The sequence below is a fragment of the Carcharhinus amblyrhynchos genome, chromosome 28 (genome assembly GCF_965287045.1).
Source record: "Carcharhinus amblyrhynchos chromosome 28, sCarAmb.v2.hapA, whole genome shotgun sequence".
Taxonomy (NCBI): Eukaryota; Metazoa; Chordata; class Chondrichthyes; order Carcharhiniformes; family Carcharhinidae; genus Carcharhinus; species Carcharhinus amblyrhynchos.
The window spans coordinates 16,070,924-16,088,080 of record NC_137351.1 but is presented as its reverse complement, the minus strand read 5'-3'; the positions used below and the strand labels follow the sequence as shown (position 1 = coordinate 16,088,080).

Sequence of the window (17,157 nt, the reverse complement as noted above, 5' to 3'; positions counted from 1 at the left end):
ACTTGGCTCCCTCTGATGTCCATGTCTGAGGCCCAGGACAGCAAATCCCAGTCACACATGGACATGTTCCAGACACAAAAAGACATTGCTGAGACGCCCCAGTGCTTGGCCCAATCAGAGTGGTCCATGGCTGAGGACATTGCCAATGTGGCTCAGACAATGGCTGCCTCCAGGACTGGCATCGCCAGCTGAGGCATATGGATCTCACTGAACCAACCCCTCCGTCCTATGGAGGGAGCAGAGCCACTCCAAGGGAGCAGGAGACTCTGGAACCTATCCCAAGGCTTTCCCTGTGGAGCCACTGGGAGTAACCAGCCCTTCTAAATTCCCCCTTCCTGACACCAGTGCCTCTAGTGGGCAGAACACCCAGGGTGACATTGTCACCAGTGACACCTGGACATCAGCCGGGACCCTCTAATGGACGCCCGCCAAGGGTTTCACAGGTCAAAGGACATGGGAAGCAGCCTCTACTGCAGATGTGCAATTTGGGGGGTATCTACAAGGAGCAGGAGGACATGGGTGCAGTATCACGGTTTGGTTAGGGAGAAGGAAGGACAAAATGTACATTTGCACTTTGAAATCATCATTATAACTCACAACAAGTTGCTTCTCATTGTGTGCGGTAATTCTCAACACTGTGGGCTGGGGTGGGTGGGGAGCTGGGGGAGGAGGCTTGGGGGGACTTGGGAGGGGGTTGGCAGGAGAGGCTGGGGTCGGGAGGTGTTTCTGTTTCCAATTTCGATCTCCCCACAAACTGTCCAGCCTCGCTCTCGAGTGGGAGGTGGCGAGAGCCAGAATTTGACAGCCTGAATTGACAGTATCACCATTCAGTGATGTGGAGACTCACACCAATCCCAGCACCAACACTTCCTGCAGCGCCTTAACTATGTCCCAGATGAAAGCGGCCCCATCGCACACTCAGGAATGAGTTGGGATGTCAGTGGGACATCATGAAAAAGACAGGAGTCAGACATTTTGTGACAATGAGGAGCAGCGAGTCGTCATTGCCCTCACACTGTGTGAGTGGACACACTGAGACTGAGAAACCAAGCCCATCACCCTGCTGGTATATAACGGTGTCCCTTGCGGGGTGGGGGAGGAGCAGACATGGGACTGGACAAAGAAAGGTCTGAGGTTGGGGGAGGGTGGGGATTGAGCTGCCAGAACATTTATCCTCCTGGGTGGTAAATCTGGAGGTTAAGGACCTCCCTGCTCCTCCATTCCTGCAACACCCTGGCTGCCACCACCTTTGGGTCCTCAGACACCATCCTCCTCCTCCTCATTCAGTGACCGCCTGTTCTGCTACTTCATTCTCCATCACTGTGTCACCCCACCGCTGGATAAGATTGTGGAGCACACAGCAAGCAACCACAATCCTTGTGTCCCTCGGGGGGGCCACACTGGAGCAGATCAAATAGCGGAATTGCATCTTCCGTGAGCTTACGCACTGCTCAGTGATACTGGTGGCAGAGTAGGTCTCATTGTAAAGGATCTCCACCTTGCTCAGGGCTCTCTGCACAGGCGACATCAGCCATGATCTCAGTGGGTAACCCTTGTCCCCCACTAGCCAGCCCCGCAACTGGGGGTTACCCTTGAAGACTCTGCCAGGATAGTATGCACAGATGGGCAATGGTGTTCAGCTGCTGGTCACATACTAGCCTGATGTTCAGAGAATGGAGCCTCTCCCTGTTGATGAAGGACACTCCCCGTTGAAGCAATGCTGGTAGGGTGACATGACTGCCATTGATCATTCCCTGGCAATGGCACTGAATCCTACAGCCAGGGCATCCTGGTGGGCCTGGTCTGGGTTGAAGGAGATGTACTCTGATGTCCGGGCATCCGTCACCCAGTGATGCACCTGTGTGTGGAAAGTGGAGAGATCCTTCACACTTCCCCACCCAAGATCTGGAATGATCGAGAGGCAAAAACCTTCAGGGCAGCCATGACTCTCACAGCCACAGTCCTCCTGCTCCTGTTGATGCCGGGTGAGAGATCCTGGCACAGATGCTGCGCTGTCTCCCTGTGGAGGCGTCGATGACAAATGTCGGAATGCTCTCGAATAGACCTCCTGTAGACATGTGGCCTACAGACTCACTGTCTTCTTACCCCTTCCTCGGCACCTTGGATGGTTGGCACTTGAGCATCTGCAGTAACCCTCTGCTGTTCTGCGGCCAGCTCCTGTGGTGTTGGGTCATACCTGGGCTGCATGGCACTGGCCTGGCACTCTCACCACCTCCTGTGTGCCTCAGCGCTATTCAATAGCTCCAAACAGATATTCATCTTCAATCTGTGTGGAAAGAGAGAGACATTGAGCAATGTAATCCATCTGTTCCTTCTAACCTCCTTCCAATCCTATTGTGATCCAGCAGTTGAACGCTGATAAACCCTCAGCTTTCTCCCATCCAGTGCTGCTTTACTAGAGCTGTAGCCCACACCAGATAACTTACATGGTCACTGAAACAGCCTCCTGCCCCCTCATCTTGCAACTTGGCCATATGTCCACATCATCTGTCCCTTCACCTCAACACTAATGGATCACATCAGGGTGCCAGTGGCTGCCTCTTTCCGTAGCACCTGTGTATAGCTCCTGGGGGAAAACTGATTAACCGAGGAACAGTTGCCAGGAAGATCGGGAGTAGCATGGGTGAGAAGGGGCACAGGTGAGGAAGGATGTCTGGTGGAATCTCCTGTGTGGGCACTGTGCCACCTTCAGCCAGGCAGATTGACAGACTCCAAAGAGCTGAGCAACCTGGAATGACCTGACACATACCCTTCGATTGGCGGGACACTGTACCCCATCTCCCTTAATGCCCGTCCCTTCCAGTGACTGCAGTTAACAGCACAGCCCTGAACCCATCAGGGAGTTGCCTACTGCTTCTTGGTACGAAATGCTTCACTCCTCACATGAGGAGACTGTGAACACTACACTGAGTGTTAGCGGAACGCTGTGCCCATCTCCTGGGTTTCCTGGAGAATCCAAGGGGACTTGCTTTGTAACTGCCTGTCTGAGCTGTGTGTTCCAGATGTTAATTCTGTGCCAGCCAGCTGTGTCCTTCTAAAGAAGCTGACAGTACCACAGACTGAGGGTTTTAGTCAGAGAGACGTGTGAATTTACTGGAGCCTCAGCCGCTGACCGACAGTCTGCTCATCGAACACATCATTTGCAGCAAATTTCCAAGCGAGTTAACATTATCCCGTGGGATAAGGATGGGATCAGAGGAAGTGGCTACAGGTCAGAGAGCAGCTGCCCTATTGGGGCATTCTACAAATCTTTCGAAATGCAACATTGGGTGTGATACGGGCTGTCTGATGACATTTTTTACCTGCTAGTGGGGCAGCTGATCCAAGTGCGCACTAACCTGGGCGATTCTCCCCTCCCTCATCTGCTTTGGAACTATCAATGGAGGGAGTTCCGCGAGCCGTGCTAACAGCTTACACTCATTCATGCTGAGAAGGCAGAGGGGCTTGGGAGTGCTGACACATCCTGGGAGTGAAGGGAATTCTGAGAGAGCTGGCAATGACTAGCGGGTATTAAATAAACCCAGGGTGGGATCAGGTTGTGGGTGAATTGCTTTGGGGTTTGCAGGGGTCCAGATGGGCATGATTAGCATCAAGCAGAAACCTCAGAGCTGTTACAGCAAACAAAGAGAGAATCAAACTTCATAGAATCCCACAGTGCAGAAAGAGGCCATTCAGCCCATCATCCACCCAGGCCTTATCCTCATAACCCCATATATTTATCCTGCTAATCCCCTTGACACTATGGAGCAATTTAGCATGGTCAATCAACCTAACTGCACATTTTTGGAGTGTGGGAGGAAACCGGAGCAACCAGAGGAAACCCACGCAGACACAAAGACAGTGACTCGAGGCTGGAATCGAACCCGGGTCCCTGGCGCTTGAGGCAGCAGTGCTAACCACTGTGCCACTGTGTCACCCTTCTAGCATTCAGGTATCTGAGGGTGACATGGTGGAGACAGAACTGCTCAAACTCACCAATAAGCCAGTCATCCAAAGCAGCCCCTCCCCTCCCGCTCAATCCTCACCTCCCCCAATTGAGATGCTCAACCCCCCTCAAACCCTTATCTCCCCATACCCACCATATAACACAGAAAAGTTCTAGACAGGCCACTTCCTCCTTGCTCCCCCTCAGAGGATGTGGGGATCATGGTCCTGCTTTTCAGGAACAACATCAAATCTCACCTGTGTGACCTCTGGCTGGGGAGTAGGTGCATCGTGCGGAGGCCGGTTAGTGGACCATCCATCCTGCTAATGATATTACAATGAGGGGTTCAGCATAACTATCTGGGTGCTGCCCCCACCCTCGGGTGGGAGACCGGTCATGGCTGGAGAGAGGGTGAATCAGAAACCGACTCCTGGTGTAAATCCTGAATTTGAGCCAATGCCACTGGGCTTGGCGCTGGCGGCTGAAGGGGCCGGTGAATCCCCCCCTTAACATCCACAGGAAAATTAATGCAATTTTAATTTGAATTGATCCATTGTTAATGAGAGTGAAACTCAGCGAAATAACATTCTGTCTGTCTGCCATAGAGGGACATTCTGTCCTCTTAGACAGATGGCAGAGACAATTCTCTCAAATTCTGACACAAACCAGTTTGATGGGAGATAATTTCTCTCTTTCAGCAACAACCTTAAACAAATGTCACTTCCTCTGGGAACTGGGAATTGAGAAGAAGCAGAAAGTTGCTGTGACAGTATGGAATGATTTGCTGATTTTCTGGATTAGAGTCAAGAGTTTCAACATATTGTTGTTGGAAAGAATGGAGATTGGCATCATTTTCACCGCATTGCAAGATTTAATTCCACACTCTGGAACTAACAAGACTTTGTGTAAAATTTGTAATTTGTTACCATTTATCAGGGGAAAGGATGGTTAAAGTCCAAAGAGTCATTAATAAATAGCTGTAATTTATTTATACGATGACACACTGGTTAGCGTTGCTGCCTCACAGTGCTGGGGACCTGGCTTCAATTCCTAGTTTGGGTGTCTGGGTGGAGTTTGCACATTCTCCCTGTCTGTGTGGGTTTCCTCCGAGTCCTCCAGTTTCTTCCTACAGTCCAAAGATGTGCAGGTTAGGTTGATTGGACATGCTAAATTGACCCCAGTTTCAGAGGGATTGGCTGGGTAAACATGTGGGGTTATGGGGATAGGGTGGGATTGTTGTCAGTGCAGTCTCAATGGGCCAAATGGCCTTCTTCTGTACTGTAGGGATTCTATGATTTTTAAAATCCTCATTAGCTCATGTTAGGTCTTTATCAGTCCCCAAAGCTTATTCTAGAGAACAGACAAGGCGCCTGGTGTATATCTTGATACAACTTGTAGACATTACATAACAATAACTCAATGACGTACATAAGAAATAGGAGTTGAAGTTGGCTGGAACCTGCTGTACCATTATTCCTGATCCTCTATCTCAATTCCACTTTCTGTCACTATCCCCATTATCCCTTAATTCCCAAAAATCTCAATCGTAAATATACTCAACAACTGGGCATCCACCTTTCTCTGAGTGAAGACACTTCTTTTCATTGGTAGATTCCCTAGTCGGAGGAAACATCCTCCCAGAACTTATCTCATCCTTAAGAATTTTATATTTTACAATGAGAACAAGCCTCGTTCTTCCAAAATCCAGAGAATATTGGACTAACTCCAAGTATCTCCTCCATCTAATCAGCATCACATTATCATCACCATAAAAACAGCTTGAAATTCTCAATAAAATGTTGCCCTTTTATCTCGTTCACATGTCAATCTCTGTTCTTAGTGTCAAATTCTCTCTGACCTCGAATAACTCTGAAGGATTTACCAACTCTACCTTTCAAAAATAGATAAGCAGAGATTGGAGGCTAAGCAGATAACTGCAAGTCACAACTGCTGACAAGGTTCTCCGAACCAGGCACAAATGGAATCCTGTATAACTCCTTCATATTCCATCACTATAAAACACACTTTACAGATCACTACTAGAAACTCCATTGCTGCCAATTCAGTTAACAATCCATTCCTATCGCTTTTAGAAATTTTCCCTCAACCCCACCACGTCCTTTCTACAATCTCAGTGAAGATATCTGTCTCTTGTTCTGAGTTGGAGAAATTCAAAGAGACTGGGTTGCCACCTCTGGTTCACATGAGGTCCCAACCCTGATCGCTCTACTCACAGGCTCCCACCATTGGTCACACAACACGCCCATCTTTGTAGTGAATGGGCCAATGAGAAAGTGAGCAGACTCTTCATTGTCCGATTGGATGATTCTGGACTGCCACTCAAACAGCACTGTTAGTTAATGGAGTTTGTTTAGAATCAGAGCCAGCTGGAAGGTCCCTCTCTGTGTTAAACAATCTCCAACACTCACCCTCATGGGTCACACATAAAGAGAGTTACATTTCTACAGTTCTTTCATGAAATACTTTACAGCCAATGAAGAACTTGTATGTCTCTATTGTAATATAGTGGATGTGGTAGCCAATCAGCCTGCAAGCTCCCACAATGAAATAATGACCAAACAACCTGTCTGTGTTATATTAATTTGAGGTTAAGCATTGACACAGGACAAGAGGAAGAACTCATCTGTTCTTCTTTGAATAGAGTCATGGAATGTTTTGCATCTATCTTTGAGAATGGATGGGCACCATCTTAATGCCACATCCAAGAATATGCGCCTCCGACAGTGCGACATTGCCTCAGCCCTGTGCTCAGAGCATCAGCCTCCGGGAAGAGATGCCGATTTTCATAGTCACCTGTCTTCACCTGACCAATGAGAAAGTGACCATCTGATTGGATGATTCTAAACTGGAATGTGGTTCTAGCCACTGGGCCAAAGGTAAGTTAAATCCAGCTGGTCGCCATTACCATCAAGAGTGGGCGAAGGAAAGGAGGAACACGGGGGTGGGAGTGGGCCAAACTGCAAACTTTTTTCTGCAAACTGCAAGTTTTTCCCAAGAACTGCGCACTCTGCATGTAATCAGATCAAGGGGGAGGGGGACCATTGCAGATGTGATCAAATTGGGTCGGGGAGGGGTAGAGGGTGGTGCGATTGGTCTGGGCAGCAGTGGCTAGATGTCTGTGCACATTGGGGCTTGTGATCAGCCACAGGCTCCCGCGATTGCAGAGAGGGGTTGGTTCAAGCTGTCTGCAGCAGCAGGGGCCTGACAGCATGCTGTCTGTCAGAACCCTGCTGTTGTAATTGCGCATATGCAGACATAGACGTCTGTTGTCAATATTTTATTTACTTTCAGCTTTTTGTAGGAAACAGAATAAAAGTTGGTTTGGTCACATAGAGCAGTCAGGTAGGAAGTCATGTGATTAACTGTCTACCGATACATCCACCCAGAGTTGAAAGCCCTATTTCAGTCAGATGGTATTTAATGATGTTTCACACACTGCTCTGGAGAACACGGGCAGAGCCAATATCTATGTAAGTAAGGTCACCATTTCTTTAGGTTTTCTGATTGTTTAATATCAACAACAAAACTGGTCCTTTGATTGCTTTTAAAAATAAGGGAGAATTTCTGAGATTCATTATCTTAGCATGGTGGCACAGTGGTTAGCACTGCCTCACAGTACCAAGGACCCGGGTTCAATTCGCGGGTTGGGTCACTGTCTGTGTGAAGTTTGGATGTTTTCCTTGTGCCTGTGTGGGTTTCCTCTGGGTGTTCCGGTTTCCTCCCACAGTCCAAAGATGTGCAGGTTAGATGGATTAGCCATGGGAAATGTATGAGATTGCGGGAATGGGGAATGAGATTGGGCCTGGGTAAGGTGCTTTCTCAGAAAGTCAGCGCAGACTCAATGTGCTGCATGGCCTCCTTCTGAACTATAGGGATTCTATGGTGTTGTCCTACATCCTGAATCCCTGGAATTCAGCTTTCTGAACCTTGGCAAATTCAAGGATTGCAACTTTCAGAAAGTAAAAGTCACATTTTTATATTCCAACTTAGCTTATCTCGAGCAAACTTTTTCCACAACAATGCAACTTTAAGGAAAGACAGTTTTCCCTCATCCTGGCTGCCAGTTTTTGCTTCTGCAATGAATAGTTTTATTATCACTGAGTTTGACTATTGTCAAATTAATGGAAAAAGCCACTTCTTGCACTGAAAAATAGTAGTGTCCACATTACAACAAATCCTCTCCTCACCAATACTCCTCAGCCCCATCTGCCTACCTTCACACTCTTGAAAATTCTTCCTCTGGGTCTTCTAAATTTTAAACACAACAATCAGAGGAAATCAAAGAGATTTGGAGATCTGTCCAAATCTCTCATTTCCCTCACTCCCTAACCCCAGATCTTACCCAGTTTGGGCCTCCTAACCTCAAACTTGGGTGACCTGGGGTTTGAACTCTGATGAATTGAATCACGTGCAGTGTAAATTTTTTCAGTTCCTTTCATAGTGCAGAAGGCCTCAAGTTTTCCATCTTTCCCAAAGAAACAAATTCGCCTTCCTAAACTTTTCCTTAATAATTAAAATTCCAATAATCTGGAATCTGAGTAGATTAATGTCAGCTGGAGTGTTATATTTTGAAAACAGATAGATGTTTGTTGCTGCCCTTAGAGTATCCTTAATGACAGTTCCAGAATTATTACTAAATTAGCAAAATGATGAGTCAATGGATGATGGAAAGGAATATATTTTGATGGTTGGAATTTGTTAATTAATGTCTGTTGCCAATGCTGCCAATCAGCTCTGACAATGGGTCATCCACACTTGGAACGTTGGCTCCATTCTCTCTCCACAGATGCTGTCAGACCTGCTGAGATTTTCCAGCATTTTCTGTTTTTGTTTCAGATTCCAGCATCCACAGTATTTTGCTTTTATATTATGATGCCAATGAAGAGTACTTCTTGCTCTTTGATTTTCTGTCTGCAACAATCTTCATTTCAATCCCAGTAACCCTTGTGTTCTACCAGCCTTCATTCCCAGCTGATTGAATATGTGTCAAGTGAAGGAGAGGTCTTGGGTTTTAATATTTATTGATCCTCAGAGAAAGCCGGATCACACTGGCAGCTCAGAGCTCGATCACTAGATCACACAAGTAGCTCAGAGCTGGATTGCTGGATCACACTGGCAGCTCAGAGCAGGATCACTGGATTACACAGGTAGCTCACGGTTGGATCACCGGATCACACTGGTAGCTGAGGGCTCAGCTACTGAATCACACTAATAGCTCAGGGCTGGATCACTGGATCACACTACTAGCTCAAGGCTAGATCACAGGGTCAAGTAGGTGGCTCAGAGCTACACTGGTAGCTGAGAGCTGGATCACTGGAAGCTCATGGTTGATCACTGGACCACACTGGCAGCTCGGAGCGGGATCACTGGATCACAGGATCACACTGGCAGCTCGGAGCGGGATCACCGGATCACACTGGCAGCTTGGAGCGGGATCACTGGATCACACTGGCAGCGTGGAGTGGGATCACTGGATCACACTGGCAGCGTGGAGTGGGATCACTGGATCACACTGGCAGCTCGGAGCGGGATCACTGGATCACACTGGCAGCTCGGAGCGGGATCACTGGATCACACTGACAGCTCAGGACAGGATCACTGGATCACATTGGTAGCTCAGAGCAGGTTCACTGGATCAAACTGGTAGTTCAGGACAGGATCAGTGGATCACATAGGTAGCTCAGGGCTCAATCAGCGCATGTTCCACATGGACGTTCAACAGACAAACAGCAGCCACTGGATGACAAGAAGCCAATCACATCAAGAGTTTGCTGTCGATGGTACAAAATCAATGGTGTCTGTTATTCTGCAACCAGGGCTCCAAGAGTTAGATTATGAGAAGAGATTACACAAACAAGCCTTGTTTTCTCTGGAGTATAGAAGGTAAAAAGAAACTTTTCCCACTGGTAAGTGACCCTACGACAGGAGGACATGACCTTAAAAATCAAAGCCAATTAGGAAATGCTTCTTCATACCAAGGGCAGTAGGAATGCGGAATTTTTTCCACTAAAAAACCGTAGATCCAGGAGCTCAATCTGTTTTGCTGGTGTGAGCATTACTGCAAAACCAGCATTTATTGTCCATCCCTAATTGCCCCTTGAGAAGGCGGTGGTGAGCTGCCTTCTTGAACCGCTACAGTCCTCGTGGTATAGGTACATTCACAGTGCTGTTAGGGACAGAGCTCCAAGATTTTCATAGAAATCATAGAAACCCTACAGTACAGGAAGAGGCCATTTGGCCCTTTGAGTCTGCACCAACCACAAGCCCACCCAGGCCCTACCCCCCCATCCATACATATTTTACCCACTAATCCTCTAACCTATGCATCTATGGTCAATTTAGTGTGGCCAATCAATCTAACCTGCATATCTTTGGACTGTGGGAGCAAACCAGAGCACCCAGAGGAAACCCATGCAGACATGAGGAGAATGTGCAAACTCCACTCAGGCAATGACCCAAGCCAGGTATCGAATCCAGGTCCCTGGAGCTGTGAAGCAGCAGTGCTATCGCGCCGCCTTTTTGACCCAGCAACAGAAAAGGGCGATATCTTTTCAAGTCAGGGTGGTGAGTGATTTGGAGGACAGTTTGCAGGTGGTGGTGTTCACATGTGTCTGCTGCCCTGTTCTTCTAGATGGGAGAGGTTTCAGATTTAGAAGGTGCTGTTGAAGGTGTCTTGGTGAGTTAGTGATACATTCATAGAGCTTTACAGCATAGAAAGAGACCCTTTGGCGCATTATATCTGCAGCAGCCATCAAGCATCTATTCTAATCCTGTTTTCCTGTACTTGGTCCATAGCTTTGTATGCTATGGTGTTTCAAGATTTCCTGTAAATGCTTCTTGTAGATGGTACACATTGCTACTTCTGTGTATCAGTGGTGGAGGGAGTGATTTTTTTAATTTTAAGATTGATAGATTTTTACGAGACAAGATTACAAATATATGGAAAATAAAGTTTATTTATTAGTCACAAGTGAGGCTTACATTAACACTGAAATGAAGTAACTGTGAAATTCCCCTAGTTGCCATACTCCGGTGCCTATTTGGGTCAATGCACCTAACCAGCGCGTCTTTCTGAATGTGGGAGGAAACCGGAGCACTCGGAGGAAACCCACGCAGACACCAGGAGAATGTGTAAACTCCACAAAGACAGTGACCCAGGCAGCAGTGGCAGAGACCTGTGAGGCAGCAGTAGTCCCCACTGTGCTACTGTGCCACCCAAGGCTGACAAATGGAGATTCAATACAGATCAGTCATGATCTCATTGAATAGCAGAATAGGCTCAAGTGACTAGCATAGATTCAATAGAAAATGTTGTCCCCTCTGATTTAACCCAAACAACATCTCAACTCTCCCACCCCTCCTACACCAACATTCTCAAGTCCCACATTGTCCATTCGCAATGAGACAAATCAAGCCCTCTGCATTTACACTTCAGGAGAAACGGATTATCTGATTGAATACAATGCAATTAAAAGTCAAGTTCTTTTGTCACAAGAAACTCATTGACCATTTTAATTAGATGACCTTTAATACAGGAATGTCCCCCTCTCTGTTTTTATTGGCTATTAACTTAATGTAATGTAGCCAATGATTCAAAGTTGTTCTTTTTAATCAACTTTAACTATCAGTTTGGTGTTTCGGGCCGTTTAGACCCCACTGAATTAGATATTAAGCAGGGATCATCCTGAGGTCAAGCACAGTAGAGTTTCAAAATTGAACGGAAAGGTTAAATCACAGGGAGCAGGACAGGGGGCGAATCACAGAGAAAGCTGGAACACTAACAAACCCAACTCGAATGAAGGCCTTTGGCCCTGATTAAAGTTGCCAAAGACAGAGTGGCTTTGCAAGCAGCCAATACAAAATGTGGCTTGGTTAAGGGAGTGACTTTAGAATGGAACAAATTCTCTTGCTGAAAAGAAAAACAGTGCTGAAGCTTTTCATCGAGCACAAGAATGCCAAAACTTGCCAACCAATCAACACCATCTCTCATGTAGTATGAATTGTTGCAATCATTTGAAATTTGGCATTATTGTTTTTGTCCTGATGAGTGCAAGATGAAAAACTTCAGCAACATGTTTCTCTTTTCATCGACATTCAAATTCCATGCTAGTGTTAGATCCAAGAGATAAACAACAAAGAGAACACTATGAAGTCAGGTGTGTGAGCACAGAACCCTGTTCCCTCTATGATATCACTGCAGACTGCTCTGCTGATGTCTATAATCTCTACATGCTCTGATGCTGTAGAGAATATATGAGACTCCTGCCTCCAAGAAAGAACAAGGTGAGTGAGGAGGCACCATAATTCCCAATGTGTCATTAATATCCCACCATTTCCATGCCTCCATTTTTAATATCAGTAATGTCGTGATATATTTTTCTCTGGGTGAGTCTGAGTTGGAGGGAAACAATTAACCACTTCTTTGCGATTATAGTCACAGTTCTAGGCTATGAGGGTATAGAAAGACAGAGGAACATTCTCATTAAGGTCTTCTTAATGTTCTGTTAAGAATTGAGTGTAGTTTTGTGCAAAAGGGAATATAGACTATGAATCAAACCCTGGCGTCTGATCTGGAACATTCTCAGATGTACAGAGGACTGGTGAACATAGTGAATAGTTTTGAGGCAAATGGGATGCGGTTCTTACTCTTCAATTAACTCAACTCCCAATAGCAAACATAACTTGGCTCAGGGAAAGAAGTTCAGATCTACAGGGGACACCATTTTTATTGATAATGAATGGGCAGAAAACCTATCCTGCATGTTACATTTATCAGTCCATAAATGTATCTGTAAAACCTCAATACCATTGAAACTTGCCTGTTTGTGCACGAGTTTTTATTTGTCCACTGAAGATCAGAAATTTGTGTGTCCTTTTTTTGGGACTGTGGACCACAATTAATTATCTCCTGGCATCAGTTCAGATTGTGGTTGGCAGCACATGAATTTGGGGTACTCACCATCCACATTGCTGAGGTGGCCCCAGTGCTGCTTCTACGCTCAGTTGGAGAGCCCAGCAGCATTGATCCCAAACCAGATTGTGGTCAGCTGTTCTTCAAGTCAAATTGTCCCTCTTAAAGGGGAGCTGCAGTGAAGGATGTGTTGCAATTTAAATGATGATAGTGAACGCCATGAGGAGAGAGAGTATTCTAGGATGGCAGATTCTGAACTGGAAGCATTAATTGTTAAAGTGGGGAAGAGAAGAGATCCCATGATTTTGCAGGGGGGCCTGGAGGTCTTTAGAAACCACATTTAATATGACATCTCTTATCTACTGCATCATCAGCCTCACCACATCCCCATCACTGAGGGGGAGGTGATGGCTGAGTGGTATTGTTGCTAGATTATTAATCCAGAAACTCAGCTGGGGACTCAGGATCAAACCCCACCACGGCAGCTGGTGGAATCGGAATTTAATAAGTAAAAATCTGGAATTAAGAATCCACTGATGACCACAAAACCATTGTCAGAAAAACCCATCTGGTTCACGAATGTCCTTTAGGGAAGGAAATCTGCCACCCTTAGCTGGTCTGGGCTACGTGTGACTCCCAAGCCAGAGCAATGTGGTTGACTCTCAACTGCCCTCCAAGGGCAACTAGGGATGGGCAATAAACGCTGGCCCAGCCAGCAACATCCATGTCCCATGAACGAATAAAAGACTCACACAGCAGCACCCATGGCACTGGACTCACACCTAACGTCTCACTGTCACACACCTACCAATGCTACCAGCCTTATACCCACCATTGCTGTCTCCGTACATCTCCATCTATTCACTATTACAGGCACAATGCTTCACAATCACTGACATTCCTGCTCTCTCTCTTGCAGGATTTGTGACTGCCACGATCAGAGCAGAACTGGGAAGGATTCAAGTAAGCTTGCATCTCCAAAGTCCCACTGAGGAAATATTCTTTGCATCATGGAGCTGGTTGTGTCAGAGCCTGTGGCATCTGCACCAATTAAATCATTAAGGATGATGGTATGTTCCTGCTAATGCCCCCAGCTCACCTTCATCCTACTGCATGTTGTGTTGAGCCAGTGCAGATGATATGGGCCACTTACTTCCCACGCAAACTTCTGAGTTCCTGCTTCAGGAGGAAGAGAGAGAAAGAGAGCAGCACGAACGGAGAGTTCTTTTCATCTCACACTTGCAGCTGGAAGTTCAAATACTGCTGCTACATGTACCCTGGAGTTCAGTGTGGAGTTTGGATCAGCATGTGGCTAGTCACCAGGCATGACTCTACTAGAGCCACCCTCCAGAGAAGGGATGGATCCTGTGTCCATTCAGCAAGGTCCCAGACAAGAGGATCAGATAAGGATCTTGATGAAGCAGCAGACAAGATGCACTGTTGGCCACACGCATTGAGGTGCAATGGCTGATCTGCCAAACAACCTCCTCTCACAACCAGGAAGAGCTGACTCCTAGTTGGCAGAAGGCAGCACACAGATCTTGTCCATTCCTGCAGCCTCTGCTCCAGCTCTCCAAATAAGCCATAGTCCCAGAGGCGCTGGCACTGCGACTATACCCCTGCCTGTTGCAACCATTGTGTTAACACTGAATCCTGTTAGAATATAGCAACTCAAATTCAGAAACTCAACACAAAAAATATCTCTGGAAACTCTCGACAACCTGCAGACACTGCAGTAGACACAGACAGAATTCCTTTATTTGCGATTTGGGTGCCTGGTCCTTTAGGGAATGCCAGGCCAAGGCCCACCTTGCAGCCAGGATTGACATTGTCTAGATTTCGATCATCACATCAGAGGTCAGGCTTTGTGATGTCAGGATGGTGGTCTTAGTTGGCACACTCTGGAGATGCCACACAGACATCGTCTGTACAGGCCTCGCCACGTGGCCATGATGGAAGCTGTTAGCAAAGCAGTACCACATAACTTATTTACCCTCGATGTGTATGTGTGCGTTGACCAATCTGTATGTACATGATTCACTGTTGTTTCACTTCTTACACTTAGTGGTGCACAAGGCAGACTCTCACCTGAATCCACATCCTGGGACAGGTTGCTCACAAATCTGTCGCCAGAGGCTTGCAGTTTGACAGGCTCCACTCTGCATCAAAAGTGACTGACCAACAGTCTCTCCTGCTCTGACCACCAGCCATTAGCTTATTGGTTGAATTTACAAGTTGATGCTCTACCTATTTGGCCTATTTGTTATGGACACACCTTCCTTGGCTGCCAAGTCCTGGAGCGGGACTCAAACTCAGAACTTCTGGTTCAGAGGCAGCGATGTTATCCACTGTGCCACAGAACCTCCAAGCATGTGAGCACACAGGTGTAAACGTTCATGCATGATCCTGTGTATATCTGCGCACATTCTGTAGTTAATTTGTGAATACAGATATTGTGTGTTTGGTGAGAGTCTGTGTACACTTGCTCTGTGTCTGTGTGGGGTCAGGACTGTCCCTGTATGACAGTAAGCGACTGTTCAACCTTTAAGGACAGGCTGTAATTTGTTAATACATCGTCCTGCAAAGTGATTAAGAGCTGGATTTATTCTGAGTGTAGGGACCATTTTTGAGTCTTCAGTATCACAGTGCAGCTGCCTTTTGCATTTCACTGCAAGTGGCCAATTAGTGAGCCCACGTCCACCTCTCTGAAAGATTTCCCATGGCATACTGACAACATCGGGCTACAAGATGTGGATAAAGTGCTTCACTGATTCCACATGAATGGTGAAAGTAATTGGAGCAGCTGTAGGGTGTTTACACATCTGGAATCTGCTTGGACTCTTGTGTGAAATTCCTCAGAAGTGCCAGTGGGATTGGGAAGCTGTTTGGAGCTGTTTCTCTGGCTCTGTTAGTGGAATGATTGAGAACAGATTTGGATTGTTGTTGGGTCATTTGAACATATGAGTTATGAGCAAGAGCCCAGATCACTCAAGCCTGCTCTGTTATTCAATAAGATTGTGGCTGATCTAATTGTGGCCTCAACTCCACATTCCACTCCTGATGACTTTTGACTCTCTTGTTGGTCAAGAATCTATCTACCTCTGCCTTAAAAATATTCACTGACCCAGCCTCCCCGGCTGAGTTTTCCAAAGATTCACGACCCTCAGAGAAAATATTTCTTCCCATCTCCATCTTAAATGGAAGACCACCCCCCCTCTTATTTTTACATCATGTTCCCCCATTCCAGTCTCTCCCAGTGGGGAAAACATATTCTCAGCATCCACTTGTCAAGTCGCCTTAGGATCTTGTGTTTAAATAAGATCACTTCTCATTCTTCTAAACTCCAATGGATATAGTCCTGGCCTGTCCAACCTTTCCTCATTGGATAACTACCTCATCCCAGGAATTAGTCCAGTGAACTTTCTCTGAACTGCTTCCAAAACTGCACAGTATTCCGGACGTGGTCTCACCAACACCTGTACAATGTTAGCAAAGTATCCCAGCCTTTATTTCCATTCTCCTCGCAATAAACACCAACATTACATTTGCCTTCCTAGCCTGTAGTTTCTTGCTCTCTGTCCCCCTTCTTGAACGAAGGAGTCACATTTGCTTTTTTCCAATCTGATGAGACCTTTCCACAATTTAGGGAATTTTGGAAAGGTGATTCTCTGCAGTCACCGCTTATGTGATCCTCGGATGAAGTCCATCGGGACCTGGGGACTTGTCAGCTTTTAGTTCTAATTATTTTCTACATACCCTTTCCCTAGTAATTGTAATTGTTAAAGTTCCTCTCTCTTTTTCTATACAATCCACAGTGAAGACAATCAAAATATCTGTTCAATGCATCTGCCATTTCCTTATTTTTCATTATTAATTTTGCATTCTCACTCTTAGTGTCAAGGTCAGTTCGGATTCTGCCCAAGTGAATCTACTTTTTTCAGTAAGTACAGGCGGAATCATTGTCCCTTGTTTGTTTGATCCCCTGTTCAAGGAGGATTTATTTGAACTGTAGATTTCCCTTTAAGAAATTATAGAGATAAAGGTGGTGGAGGATGCAAATTGTTCTGCTTTTGTAAGGAGAAATGTTACAGACTTGTCTGCTCTCCATTACATCCAACTCATTCTTGGACTAGACTGTCTCCAATTTTCTCCACTGACCAAGTCTTCATCACTCTGCTGAATCATGGGACAATCCAGCACTGAACCTTATTCAGTTCATTAAAGACTTTTTTTGGCATTTGTGCAAAGTTGTCCTTTCGTTAAGACTCCCTTGAAGTGA

The 17,157-nt window shown here is 46.2% G+C and overlaps 1 protein-coding gene across 4 annotated transcripts in view; it reads left to right on the top strand.

Moving 5' to 3' along the window:
• slc24a1 (solute carrier family 24 member 1) overlaps positions 1 to 17,157 on the top strand; it is a 55,908-nt gene that overhangs the window by 15,465 nt on the left and 23,286 nt on the right. The window lies entirely within an intron of this gene.